The sequence below is a fragment of the Haemaphysalis longicornis genome, unplaced genomic scaffold (genome assembly GCF_048455015.1).
Source record: "Haemaphysalis longicornis isolate Haplotype H1 unplaced genomic scaffold, Haemaphysalis longicornis Haplotype H1 scaffold_9, whole genome shotgun sequence".
Taxonomy (NCBI): domain Eukaryota; kingdom Metazoa; phylum Arthropoda; class Arachnida; order Ixodida; family Ixodidae; genus Haemaphysalis; species Haemaphysalis longicornis.
Window position 1 is genome coordinate 4098054 of NW_027526460.1, and position 13944 is coordinate 4111997.

Here is a 13944-nt window from a genome sequence, read left to right on the forward strand (position 1 = left end):
CAGCCCTTGGTCACCTATGCGCACATTTCGGACACTTCTCGTAGCCCTGTTTGAGTAGCGTCGCGTTGTGTAAGTCGCACGTAGCGTCGGCAGCCGCGTTGATTTGACTGTGCTTTCTTCCCCGTCCATTCTGCGAAAACGAGCCCCAACGGGGTTCCGTAAAGAGTCGCTCCTAGGGAGAATTCGGCCTCTTTTCCGTATCCCAAACGTTTCTTGGGGGGAGTACAAAAACCGTTCCACTGGGACTTGTTTACGCAGCGCGGAGAGAGAAGAAAACAGGCTTCCAGGGGGCGGGGCGTGAAGGCAATATGCGGCCTTGCTCGATTTGAAGGAACTAGCCTTCGGAAACTCACTCAGATCTACTCCAGCCACGGAAGACGTCTTCTTGAGCAAGAAACCGCAAAAAGTATTGGGGAAATTTACACTTCGCACTAAACGGCCTGAGCGGTGCCGCAAAAGCAGCAGCAGAGACGCAATTAGACGGAAACACTGCAAACACACGTCCACATCCAAGTAATGCGACAAAAGGATTCCTGGAACGCCAACAAAATAGGCTTTGGTTGGTGGCCACCCATTCCGTGACGTCATAGGGAGCTTGCAAAAGAGGGGAAGGGTTTTCATCACGCACAAAACTATTTCGGCGTTCTAAAATATCTCCACCGCCATTAAAAAATAAATAGACCCCCTCGTCAGGCACGAAAGAATCACACATGTGCACCATGGTTTCGCTTTCACCGGAAAAGGAAAATGACAGTGTTTTCAGAGTTCCTCGTGCGGACGAAGCTTTCAAGTGAACACAGTGCAGGGCCTCCGTTTCAGCGGCGGATGAGAAGGAACTTACCGTAATTAAGCCTTGGTAATAGAAGGAGCGTCATCGGTCTGCAGAAAGAAAGAAAGAAAAAAAAACAATCTGTGAGAGCAAGTCACTCCAGTTCCACCAAAAACAGCAAGAAACTAAGACGACCTTCATGAAAAGAAGGGAAACAAGACGCGATAGACCGGTATTCTCATCATGATCATAACCGTCACCTGATGCATGTCCTTTGCTAATGATTCGGACACGCCTCCATTCGCCACCTGCTTCCCCCCTTCTTGGTCACCTCATCCACCCAACCGAGGCCCCTCTGCTCCCGCCCCCTGAGAGGACGCACCGCCGCTTGCGACGTTTGTTTGCCGTGCACACCGCACGCACTTCGCGTTCGAGGAAGGCGGGCTCTGCCGCAAAGCACAGGAGCACTAAACAAAACCTGCAGCACGCACGAACAGGGTCGCGGCGCGCTGAATCATAACACCGCAAACGGATAGCATGCGTGAGTGTCGCTGTCCTGTAGGCACCTATCAAATCAATAGGCTGCAAACGGTATTCAGCAATGCTAGGGGCACAAAAGTAGGTGACTGGGGGAGGGGGGATGGAAAGGGGGTGAATACGTGCGCACATTAGACAGACAGAGGTTCTACCTCCGACTGAAAAATCGCATGGCCATATAAAAAGTAATCCGGTAAGTGAGAGCCAAACACTAAGGAAAAACAAGACGAAAGAGGTCAATTGTGCGCACACAGCGACAGTGATGTTAGGACAGGGACGGCACAACCACAGTATTTGCAGCGGTGTGTTCGCCCCCAGTTTGTGCTACTTGACTGAGAACAGTAACGCCAGCAGCGCTACTACTATTGCCGCAATAGACTCGAATGCCTTCACAACCATGCAAAAATAGCAAAAAGAGACAAAGCTCAACGAACAAGGGCTCCATAATGATGCCTTCACTTATTCATCAAGGCGGAATTCAAACAAACAGCGCGCGTGCTGCCAGACAGGCTCCTTTCAACGTGCATCCAGCGATTGCAGCCGTCCGATCGAGCCACCCTTTCGTTTCCCTTTTTAGCTGTTTGCTTTTTCAGCGAAGAGAGATTTGCTCGCACAATAAATAAAGAAAACGCTACGCATGCGTATGATTGAAGGCTCCGATATTTGGAGACTCCTACGCTGCTTCCGATGAAGTGCACACACACACTCCAACCAAGGCAGACAGCGGAAAATCCACGCACATGGTCGGGTATCGGGCGGGAGAGGGGAAAATAATGAAAAGAGAGAAGCGACGCCGTCAAAATATGTAGGCGACGGAATAAAACGAACGGAAATGGCGACGCTCGGCAGAAGCGGCGGCGGCGTCGGGCGGCTTTTCTCCTTATCGCGCGGACCAAACCCCCACGCCTTTTCGAGCTCGGATTACGAGCGCCGCAGAGCCAAGCGCGAAAACGGGGGCCTCCCTAATGGCCAACGGCTCGCGTCTGCAGGTAAGCCGACACTGGTGCTCTCATTATTACTGCCCATACAGCAACTAATGTACCACCCTCCATCAGCCCGTGGGGAGGAAAAAGAGGAAGCGGGAGGAGGAACCGTTCGGCATCAGCGGCTAAACATCTCGTTCCAATTACTGAAATGTGCGCCTCGGCGAAAGTGGGCGAAAAAGCCGGCGCAGGAGCCAGTCAGCTGGAACATCGAACGTCGCTTCTTCCTGAAGGCAGTGCGCCTAAAACCTCTTCCACCATAGGGTCACGGGAAAGAACGAAGAAAACACGGGCCTCGTCGACGGTACGAGAGAGAGAGAGAGAGAGAGAGAGAGAGAGAGAGAGAGAGAGAGAGAGAGAGAGAGAGAGAGAGAGAGAGAGAGAGAGAGATAGAGAGAGAGAGAGAGAGAGAGAGAGAGAGAACAAGCGCAAGGGGAAACACACTAGAAGAAGCAACAAGCGCTGACTCGTGCAGTTCGCAAGCCGCAGAGCTCGAACGTATACGAGGACACTGTCAATTCAGAAACGAAGTTTGCTTATGAAGCGCCACGAAACATCGGCCCCCGCTGACACGCGCTGTTTTTAAAGGAGTACTGGCACCAAAATGTTATGTTCCTTTCTCATTGCTTTTATCGATGCTTAATGCCCTCGCAAATCCCAAACAGCACTTTGATTAAAATACACGAGCGCGCGCTAATTAATTACAGTGAACGGCCTGAAAATGGTGCCTTTCGGTTTCTCGCGCTTCCAGCCCGCAGGGAGCGCATGACAGAACCACGGCATGACTTCAGCGTTTTGTGCGGACGTCAAAACACTGCGAACGTCGGTGGGAGGAGCACCTTCGACCGTCCCGCCGCTGGACCTTGAGCGGTTGAGCTGCATGTTTACGCCTACCATCACGGCGGATATTTCACGACCGCTTCCAATAAAAGTCCTGATGGCGATTCCGACTGCGATTCCGGGCTATATCCATTTTAATTTTGGCAAGAGTTACGCCTGGTTATGCCCGTTATAATTTTGGTTATGACTGTAGCTCTGGTTACGTGCATCAGTTGCAATCAAATTAAAGTATAACATGCAATCAAATTAAACATGCAAATTAAAAATCAAATTATAACATGCAATCAAATTAAAGTATGTTCCACGCGTCGCAGGCCGCTTATATGCTCCAGCCAGGGTATTCTGTTGAATAGAGGAAGCGAACTGTGTAATAACATTAACACCGAAAATCGGTGTCGTAAGCCCTTGAGGGCGCGCACAAAAATGTCCAATTTAGTACTCAAGACATATTTTTCCGTGTCGTTTCGTGGGCTGCAGCAATCTGACCCCCTGCTATATTTGTCACACACATACAAACTCGCGGGTCAAGGGCACGTCTAAGCATGCGCGCTGTTCATTCTGCAGCGTAAGGTTTGCTGCGTGGGCGGCAGCGAATTCGAGCGCTCAAGAGTACCCCCCAACAGAGCAGAAACGATACGCTGAGCTCGCTCATAGAGAAAATGAGGACCATACTGAACCCGCGACACATAAACCACTCCCCTCCCTCCTTCCGTCCGTTCATGTCCCTATTGTCAAGACAACCAGCCAACAAATCCACCTGCTTATCAATAAATCAGCTATGGAGTCGTGACGGCTCGTGTGCTTGCCCCTGGCCAGCATCGAGCGAGTGTAGAACTTAAAAAGGATTCATCAATGTTAACACCACCCGAGTGCACATGTTGGGGGTTGTCCACACTACGTACAGTTTTCAAATAAACAAACGTTCCGGAGTCTACAGCCACCGCCAAGGTGCGACGTCTGACCACCCGCCTCGAAAACCGACGTCCAGCCATCGTTCGAGCCCCAGCAGCCACAGCGGCGTGTCCGCATCGGACTCATTGTTCGCAGTCAAAGGGCCGAGGCTTTCCTACTCAAACTCCCCTTGGCTCTTCAACTGCGCCTCACAGTCGTTTCCGTCGAGCCCCCGCTCACACTCTCTTCGGCTCTTTGGCTGCACCTCTTGAACCCGTCTCCTGCCTACCGCTTCTTGCGTCTCGTCTCGTCCGCTCCCCAGGTCGCTCTCCCGTCAGACGTCGCACCCGAGCGATGGCTGGACTCCGGGGCCCGAAGTCTTCGGCCTAACGCATCTCGCAATAGCTAGCCCGTAAATTGACCTCCAAATGGAAAGGACTGTACCGCGTTGCAGGGCAGCTTTCACCGATGAGTTTTCGGATTGGAAGGAAATAAGTTGTTGGAATTCGTACAGCAGGAGATAGCACGGCGTAAAGAGGCGGCGGAAGCCAAAGATCACGCCGAAGCAGCCCAGCGACGCCGAGCCGTAAGCGAGATCGAGCCAGTTGATCCTATCCAATACTATGTAAAATCTTCCATGTGTCTGTGCCTCCATCTCCTCCTGCCCAGTGTGGACCCAGGGTCACGTTGAGAATCGCCGACCATCACAGAGTCAATCCATCAGTCACTACACGCCCGCACGCCCGCGCACGCACGCGTGCTGCACATTGTGGGGGCCAAGCCCCTTTAATGGGGGCGAGGAGGCGCTAGCGACGTCCTCCTCCTTGGTGGGGGCGAGGGCGATCCTCGCGCGCCTCCCTCCTCTCCCTACGAGGTGACGGGGGATGCGCGCAGGAGACTCCCGGGGAGACCGCCCTTGGGACGCGCAGCGATCGCACGGTACGTAAATGCCCTTCGGCCACTTTTGGCTGTTTCTTGCATTGACCGTTGTTTCCCACTTCCGTGGGTCACGGCACCCACCGTGTCGATTAACGCATGCCTCGATTTGAGTCAGTGCGTTTATCTAGGATGCCCGGCGAGTCTCCGCGGGCATATTCCACTTCTTGGTGGGTTGCCCCCGCGTCCGCGATGTGACGGCTTGCGCCGTCTGAGCTCAGCGGACGAGCGCCGATGCCGCCCGGTCGAGTCCAGTGGCTTGGAAATGTGTAGCGGCCACAGAGAGCCCCCTTCCCCTACGTCAGCGAGCGTTGCGGCCGGCCAACGCCGGCGGACGCTAACTGCTGCCCGACTACGGGCTGGGCGCACGCTGACGGCTGTATATGCCCCAGGGGCTAGGTGCGTAGTGCAGTGTAGCGTTTGTATCGTGGTTTCCCGCGTAATAAACCCCTGTACTATGAAATTTATCGCTTCCATGTGAAGTGATTGAAAACGTACACTCGCGGCGAGAGTCGTGGCTCACTCTCGAACCCGTTGTGGGCAGAGTCTCTCAGCAGGACAAGTTCGGTACTGCGCGAGAGCAGTGAGAATAACGACGGCGCGTTATTCTATTATTGTTCTATTCTATTCCTTAATGGCAAGGATTAAGGATGGGATGGGAAATGCCCACAACATCGTGTTATAAAGATTAAAAGCCATCTTAAACTTTCTAAGAATATGAAGGTCAAAGCTTAGTTGCACCATCTGCTGATGTGCTGCTGAACTTTGTCACCCTCCGAAGCTCCTTCCGCTCCTCTCCACCGCCACGAGCACCCTGCCCTCCTCCCCAGGGCAGCCTCACCCGTCAAGGCTGCTCGCAATGCACGCGCGGCAGCGGCCTCCATTCCTCCGGCGCTGCTGTTTCCTTTGCCCGGCGCGCGATACCAGGATCGCGCTCGATTTTCCCTACTACGCGATTTTCTCTACCTCACAACGCCCTCATGAAACCCACACACACACGCGGGGAGGGGCAAGCAGTCCCTTGACGAGCCCGCATATGGCGCGCCACGAGCAGAGCCAGATTTTCTTGCTTTCCCAACACATTCCCTTCAACGAGGGCAAGCGTAATGGGCGTAAAGCGAACGTGACGTGCGTTGCTACAGGGCTCAGCGGGCGGGAAGCAAGTCGACCCCGCGAATGCAAACTTCACAAGCAGATGGACAGGAGGTCCAACTAGACTTCCGTCTAGACCAGAGTTCCGCTTTACGGAGCACAAATTGGCGTAATATCCACCATACCATGTCCAACAACGACCCCTTTCCTACCCCGGAGCACTTGTGGTCGCGTTATAGCAGAATTCAAGCCCAGCGCAACATCAAAGTCGGTACGACGCCACAGCACGAGGTCAACAGCCCTTCGTATGCGACGTTTGCGCTTCATCCGATTTACCCAATCCGAAGCAATACCACCCCATAAGAGCCATCATTTTCGTACGGTAATAATTAGCAACAACCACCCATTACAAGTGGGCATCTGCAAGCGCATCTACCCTGTACGGGCTCCGATGCACGATTTGTGCATCCGCCCTGATGTAAATTTATAGGCGTGCGGGTACGATGCATTTGTGGAGTTACAATTAGGCCCGCACCGAGTCGAAAGAAATAAAGCACAGAGCGGGCTGACTAGCCTGGCAAAAAAAAACGAAAGTTTCCACGAGCGCAGGTGGTCCAGCAGCTGACAGCTCACGCAATCGTGACTGCTGCCAACATCTAAACAGTCAATCAAGACAGGCAGGGCGAGCGAAAACGTCGTTCCGGTGGCATGTACGCCGATCCATTCGGTCGCGGCGCTAAAGCTCGCAGCCGACGCCGGGAAAAATGTCGACAGCCAGGCGCGCATTACTGGAGGAAGAAGAGAGTCCGGCGAAGAAGGGCGGCGAGGTGAAAATAAAATAAAGGCCCGGCGCGCCGAAGCACGCAGCAAATGATCGATTATAGCGCAGCCTCGTGCGGCGAGGGTTGCGGCGGAGATTCTTCGCCGTCGTGCTCACCGCAAAACAGGAGGCGTGCAGAAGGGAAAGGAGAAAGCAGCGCTTGACGAACAGTGCTACGCGAATGCGCACGTGACGTCCAAAGCAGCGGCTACACGCGCCCCTTCGCGAAGTCGGCGATAGATGGGAGAGACCCTCTGTTGTCCAGCGAGTCGGTTTGACGAAAAGATTCGGTAATGAGCCTCCGGGGCTTTCTCACAACTTCCTCTCGAGATGTTTGGGTGAGCGGTTTAACGGGAACACCGACATTAGACCAGAACCAGGTACCAGAGTGTCTGCTTGCCTGTTCGTCCACCCGCTCCGGTTCATCTCGTGTGTGGTGGCCATGCTCTGGTGCTCGTATATACTCAAGCCAGAGTGCTTCCCCGCGCAGCTTAGAAGCGTGAAAAAGAAGCGCACCTATAGGCGGAAACATTGCGAGTAGCCGTACGTACTCCACACGGCCAACAAATTTACGTTCATATAGTTGGTATATAGATAGACCCATAACGACCATAAACTGAAAGGCTATAGCTATTCCTAGGGCCAATTGTGGTTAAGTAATGACTGGCCAATAGCACTCTTTAATCTTGAATTCACAGCGCAAACAAGAAACAAGGACGATAGGGAGGAAGCAGAACGACACATCGTCCTTGTTTCTGGTTTGCGCTGTGAATTCAAGATTACGGAACACCAACTCGCCCAAGCATCCACGTTAACGGAATAGCACTCTTCAATCAAGTTCACGTGAGATACGCGCGAAATCGTTTACGTCCGCTATAGCATGTTTGAAGGGAACATGTAAGCACTTGTCACGAAGACGGAAAGATGCTGTGGATAGATAAAACAGTTTTTTTTTTTTTTTTTGCTCCCGGGGTTGCAGATAAGCAGCTGTAATAGACCCTGCGTGGCTTCGCCATTTAAGAACAACTTGGCGCCCCACATTACACTTAATAACTCGCATCTCTGGAAAATATGGCGGATCACGTCAGAATGCATGTCTCATGCTTGCTCGTGCCGTTGCGCACGCACGACTGACGTACGGATTCCCCGTTTATGAATTGCGTCCCCGCCATTTAAACGAGCTGAACATCCTCAACAGACATCTAATCCGTACCATCTCGGGGCTTCCACTCCATACCAAAATAGACGTACTGTCGGAAGCAGTTTCGCTTCCCCCCATCGCTAAACTGGTAGAGGAGACGACGCTCCGCTTTGAGAAGCACCTTGAACACGTGCCTCAAGGACAATCTATTTTGAAGTGGGACACATTAAACAGCACTTTTAATGCTGACACTTTTCCACCCGCTATAGACCCGCGACCGACCCATTTCTCGCCGTAACCGCGCCGTACGGGAACAATATGTCCGCACTCTCGCCAACGACAAAGCTCCCGATGAAATAGACATTTTTACCCACGCATCCATGAACGGAAAAACAGCAGCGGTGGCCTGGACCTGCCCTGACATCCCCCAGCTTAATGGCTCTCGCAATATAACAAACACATACGGTCTCACTGATAAAGCCGAACTTTTCGGAATCCTCGGCGCCATTCAGACCATACAAAGTGCGACCTCATTTATCACCACCAACAAGTTCCGTGTCATCACTGCCTCCCATGTCGCTCTACGGGAACTGAACAGGTCCTTCTCGCCCAATTCTACGGCCACCAACATTCTTTACAAAATTCGCGACCTCACTCACGAAGGGTTCAAGATACGCCTGGTCTGGACTCCTGCTCACACATATGGAGCGGACGGAAACCATTCGGCGCATAATGCTGCCCGGGAGTGTTTACGCAATCCTCCCATGGTTCCCGCGTCCATCCAAGAAAGACCTGAGCCCCAACAGGCATGCGAAATAGACTGGCAGCAAAAATACCGTCGAATTAAGAACCTCAGCCGGCAACGGCTTGCCGACGCCTCACTACCTGGTTTTCTTGCTCCTCTGCAGTCCCTGCCAAGAACAGGAGAAATTTTCGCTAATAAAGTCTACGCTGACTCGGCCTACACTCCGGACGTCATCTCCAAATGGACAACGCATAGGCACCTTGCTAGTCCTCGGTGCCCCTACTGTGGCAGCAACAATACACCGGACCTCTTCCACCTCATCTGGGCTTGTTCAGCTTACTCGACTGACCGCGACCAGTTCCTTACAACGGAAGTACGCCCGACGACTTCTGAAGAACACGTCCAACACGTCAGAAACAACCCCCAAATTTTACAGAAAATTACAGAATTCGGTCTCAAAACAGGTCTCTATAAAGTAGTATGATGGTGGATCGTTCACCCACTCTCTAGATGTCCCCCCAAACACACCCTTTGTGGCTCCCAAACGGTTCCTTTTGGATACCCCAATCATGGTCGTATTAGAGTGTCCTCGTCACAACTTCACCTGTGCATATCGTGCTAAGTGAACGCTCACAGTGCAGTGCAGACTTTATATGAACAATCTTCCCCTCCCCTTTTCCCCGTGTCCCACAGCAGGGCCTATTGGCCTCCTCCTATAATATAGTCATCCATTCCATTCCATTTTTTTTTTTTAAGAAGTGAACGACTGGACGCCCATTTTAAAACATGTGCAGCTTTCCCGCTCATGGCAGTCCTTTCAACAGTGATTACTCTGCAATTTTTTAGCGAAATGAAAAGTCCTTTGCACAGCTAATATTTGGGGTGAATACTTGCTTTGTGCACAGTTTCAAGTCGCGCACGTTGCGCGACTGGGTTCTTGAGCCATGGGAACTATACCATAGAAATGCATGGGGAGTTACATTTGACAGCGAATTACACAAAAAAATATTCAGAAACCTGAAATGTTCTTCTAGCGTTTTAATCGCGGCGTTGACTTCTAGCTTTATGCCAAATATCATTTTCCTAAAGTGGTTTTTCTAGGTTCCCGAGAGGTTGTAATTTTGAGCGAGAAAGCTGGGTATGAAGTATTGCTCTGCACGAAAAATCGCTCTACTGCAATGGCTTTACTAGGTTTCTGAACGGTCCACCTATGGATCAATAAAGCTGTCGATGTTTACAGAAACGTGCAGTAGTAACATGCATTCTTACATAGCGTTTAGGGGCGATATAAGACGTTTGGCGCACAGACAACAAACTAGCTGCCCGCCTCAAAGCGCATCGTGTAATTAGTCGGAGCAACAGCTTCAAACCCGCGCCCTCATCTTTATCTGTGCCGCCCAAGATCGCAACGGGACGACGCCTCGTCGTTCTAGCGCCCCGCGCTGTTGTAGCACCGCAGCGGCCGCCACTGACCCCTTCGGCCCCAACAGCGGCGGGGTCGAAGTCCGCTCGCGTGCACGGCACACGCTGTGCGCAGCCCCCGCGCAGCACCTGCAGTCGACGACCTCGACGGCGGCGTCGATTACGCATTGCACGCACTCGATACTGCGGGGTGCTCCGGTTGCCTCGCTAGGGGTGCTCGCCTTCCCCCCCGCCCGTTCGGCGTCTGGAAAAATGCGCCCCAATAACGGCTTCCTCGACCGGGCTCGGCGAGCCGACGCGGTGGAGGGCGGGTCACGTCGCCCGGCTACGGAGGACGGCTGCAGGAAGCGGGACGAGCCGGAGTCCTCGCGTGTAGCAGCACCCAGAAGCGATACGGGACGTCCTCCACAGAGGCTTACGCAAGTGTACGGACGCACACACAGCGCTCAGCGGAAGTTTAGGCGCGACATAACCACGCACAGAGCACGAGACCAGAAAGCCCGCTTGCAACGCTGGCAAGGCACAGGCGGGTAGCGCCATCCCGAAACTGCGATGAAGTAGTCACTCGCCAGTGATTGAGCTTGCTGCTCCTCGCGGTACGCCGCTGCGCCTCACGGCCGTCAGGTCGGTTCGGTGCACAGAGGACCCGTTTCCGAAGTCACGCTGATCGGCTGGCTCCTGGGAGTCAGCGTTGGCCCTGGGGCGAGTTTGTTCTCCCCATCCCTGAATTATCAGCGCGTGTCCCCTGCCCCTCCCTCTCGATCTTGCCTCCTGCGCTGTGAATCCGAGGATGTTCCTAGACAAGCTACAGTGGTACTCCCCGCGCTGACACAGGTACACGAGCGGGCCCCTAAACACCTCAGGCACCTGGTCGGACGGAGGGTTCTCTTGTGCAGAACAGGCTTCACCGAAGCAGCTACTCCGTCGCCTTACAAGCTGAGCGCTTATACTAATGCTGCATTCAGGTGGTCGCTCTGCTGGGCATACTGCTTGCGCCAGTAAGGGCGAAGCGCACCTGTGGCGCCATTTTCAAACAGGTACGAACACGTTTACAGCAGTCGGCGGGGCCACAACAGATGTTTGATGGCCGCTTTCGTAAGGGGTCCGAAAGACGATTTGTACTGCCATTTTCGGCCGCATTATCCGCCCCTTTCGCGCATGCGGAACTTTGTTTGTAGTTCATTTTTGAGAGCGGCAACAAGGGGTAGCTCGAGCTACCTGCCCCCGCCGGCACCACGCGGGTGGCATCTGCGGCTGCGCCAGTGCGTCCGCCGTATGCGCGGCGCGTTTTCGCGTGGAAAGAAAACCCACTACGTCCGACTAGATACTCGGATGGCAAGCAGCTGGCTAGGCCTCGGTGCGGCGGCAACGACTTTGCGGGAAACGTCCAGCTCGGCGCCACGCGGGTGACCGGCACTCACCTCCAGATCCGGTAGGCGTTCCCATTTCGGAGTTAAAGCAATAGGAGGCGACGCTCTAAGACGACCAACCGAACATACTCTGAGCGCTAAATTTCGACCACCCGAACGCGCAGGAGGTCTTCAGAGAGCTCTATACCGATTACCCGAATACAGCATAAATCGCTATGCCACTGATATGACAATCAAACATCAATCTCGCTTGAAGAAAAGAAAAGGGCACACTGACCACGTATAAAAGTATATTTGACATTTCGGAACCGCATACGGGTTCCTAGTTCACTGAGCACGAAGTCGTCTTCAATTATGTAGCCAGCCCCTGACGTAAAGAGCATGCGTAGACGGCCGGCGTAGCCCCTTCCGTCCGGTTCGTCGTGTCTGGCGCTGACTGAATGGAAAGCGATTCCAGCAGCCACTCTCGCTTACACGCGCACAACAACAAAACGCACTGCCGTCGATGGTGGTCCATCTTAAATGAAAGTGCGGTTAATCAAAAGGTGGTGGAGGCATTCGCCCACGTCGTTCCTCTTACCGCGTTACAGCTCCGTCCCAACGAGCTACCTCATCTGCACACACCTAAGCACACCGCGGCAAGGGATTAACGCGATCTCACAACAAATTCCCCCTAGCGCTTCCGGGAAAACTTTTATTCGGTATTTCTCCAGCATCAAGAATGATCACAGCGTTATTGCAACGCTACCACCTCGCCGCGACGCGTATACGTAGTCGCAATTAACCCCGGCTTGCGTAACCAGTCTAGCCACTTCTCTCCAGCGCAAGGCTGGTGATAAATATGCGCCCGACTGCCACTCGCTCGGCGGCTGGTCCCACGAGGATAGAAAAAAAGGGGAATAAAAAGGACCAAACAATGGTTGACAGGGCAGCCGCGCGCGGCGTAATTACGCAGCGTGCGCGAGTCGCAGAACGCCGCTGCCAAGCGCACAGAAATGCGGAAACAACGAGGGGCGGCAAGCAGAAGATGTCATAGATGCCGGCCCGGATGCTGCGACGCACCGAGAAGAAAGGTCACAAAGCGCGGAAAGGCACCAGCCCCTACCCGGAGCGGCAAGCTGAGAGCGCTTCATTTATTTACGACGTATTAAGACAGCGGCCGGAGTAGAAAGGGGGGAAACGCGCACCGAAGGTGCATGCACGCTCGCACAACGCACGCAAAGGCGGCGGCGGTCGGGGAAAAAGAAACAGAACCCCGTGCGCCGCGAGAAACCATTAATGCACTCCGCTGTCAGGGAAGGAGGGAGCGGGAAGGATCCGTAGCTCTCGTCGGAAACAAAACAGAAAGAAGGGGTTAACGCGCTCGAAGGACTCTTCGCCAGCGCGCTATCCCAAAACGAGCTGCGCTCTTCGCAGCGACGGCAACGAGGGAATCCAAAACACTAGCAGGGGGCAACCGAAAGTGGAAGGCCGCGCCTGCACACGCAAGTTGTCCACCTTAGGCGAGAGAACAGGAAACGCCGCACGAGAAAGAACTGCGACTGCCGCACACAGGTTCGGGCCACTCGTTCGTCAAACAGAGGACGACGACGACGACGACAATAAAAAAAAAAAAAAGGGGGGGGGAAGCGCGGATCGCGGGGCGTGGCGCCTCGACGATGTAAGGAGCGAAAAGCGAACAAACGGCGAGGAGGCCGAGATAGATGGGTCACTCCGGATTTAATCAGATTGAAGCGCAACGGAGGAGGCTCACGCGAGTGTTTCGGGGATTATTAATTACGAGCGTTGTTTCTTTCAACCCCCCGCAATTACACTACCCAGCTCGACGAGGCTTCTTTTGAGAGCCCACCGCTGAGAGAGCGAGCAGCTGCTTCAATTCGTACGCACCTTAGTTGTCTTTACTTACATAAGCGACCACATCAACCTGCTATCCGTAAACAAATTCGCCCGTTTGAAAAATGGCCCGTTTCTTTCTTCGCCGCCCTCTGCAAGAAAGCGAATTTCACAGCCCAAACTCCCCATTCGAGAATTGTAACACGGTGAGTGGCATTCGTAGTTTAACCGTCCTGGTGGCGCTTCTTTGTAAGGCGACCACCGGCAGTAGCTGAGCGACCTGCGCGGCTTAAGCCAGTCGTGCGTTGTTTTTGGGTCGCTCGAGACAGCGCAGTGCAGTATTCTTCGTCATAGCTTGCTCTAGAGTTCCCGCTTGTCTTGCCTCTCGTTGACGTCATCTATATCCGATTTTTTAAATTATTTTCGCGAAAAACAGTTCGACGCGAGTTTTAAATAAAACGGGAGTTGTAATTTTGTGTGTGTGTGTGTGTGTGTGTGCTTGCGTTTCGCCTTGGATCTTCCCTAGCCAATGGTGTCTCGCACGGACCGTGCCACCAACGGCAGC

The 13944-nt window shown here is 53.5% G+C and overlaps 1 protein-coding gene across 5 annotated transcripts in view; it reads right to left on the reverse strand.

Annotated features, from left to right (window-relative positions):
* Plexa (plexin A) overlaps positions 1 to 13944 on the reverse strand; it is a 380874-nt gene that overhangs the window by 121209 nt on the left and 245721 nt on the right. For all 5 annotated transcript variants that reach the window (XM_077685386.1, XM_077685384.1, XM_077685388.1 and 2 more), the window contains one exon: positions 842 to 879. The gene's annotated coding sequence lies outside the window, so the exon portion shown is untranslated. The remainder of the gene's footprint in view (positions 1 to 841; positions 880 to 13944) is intronic.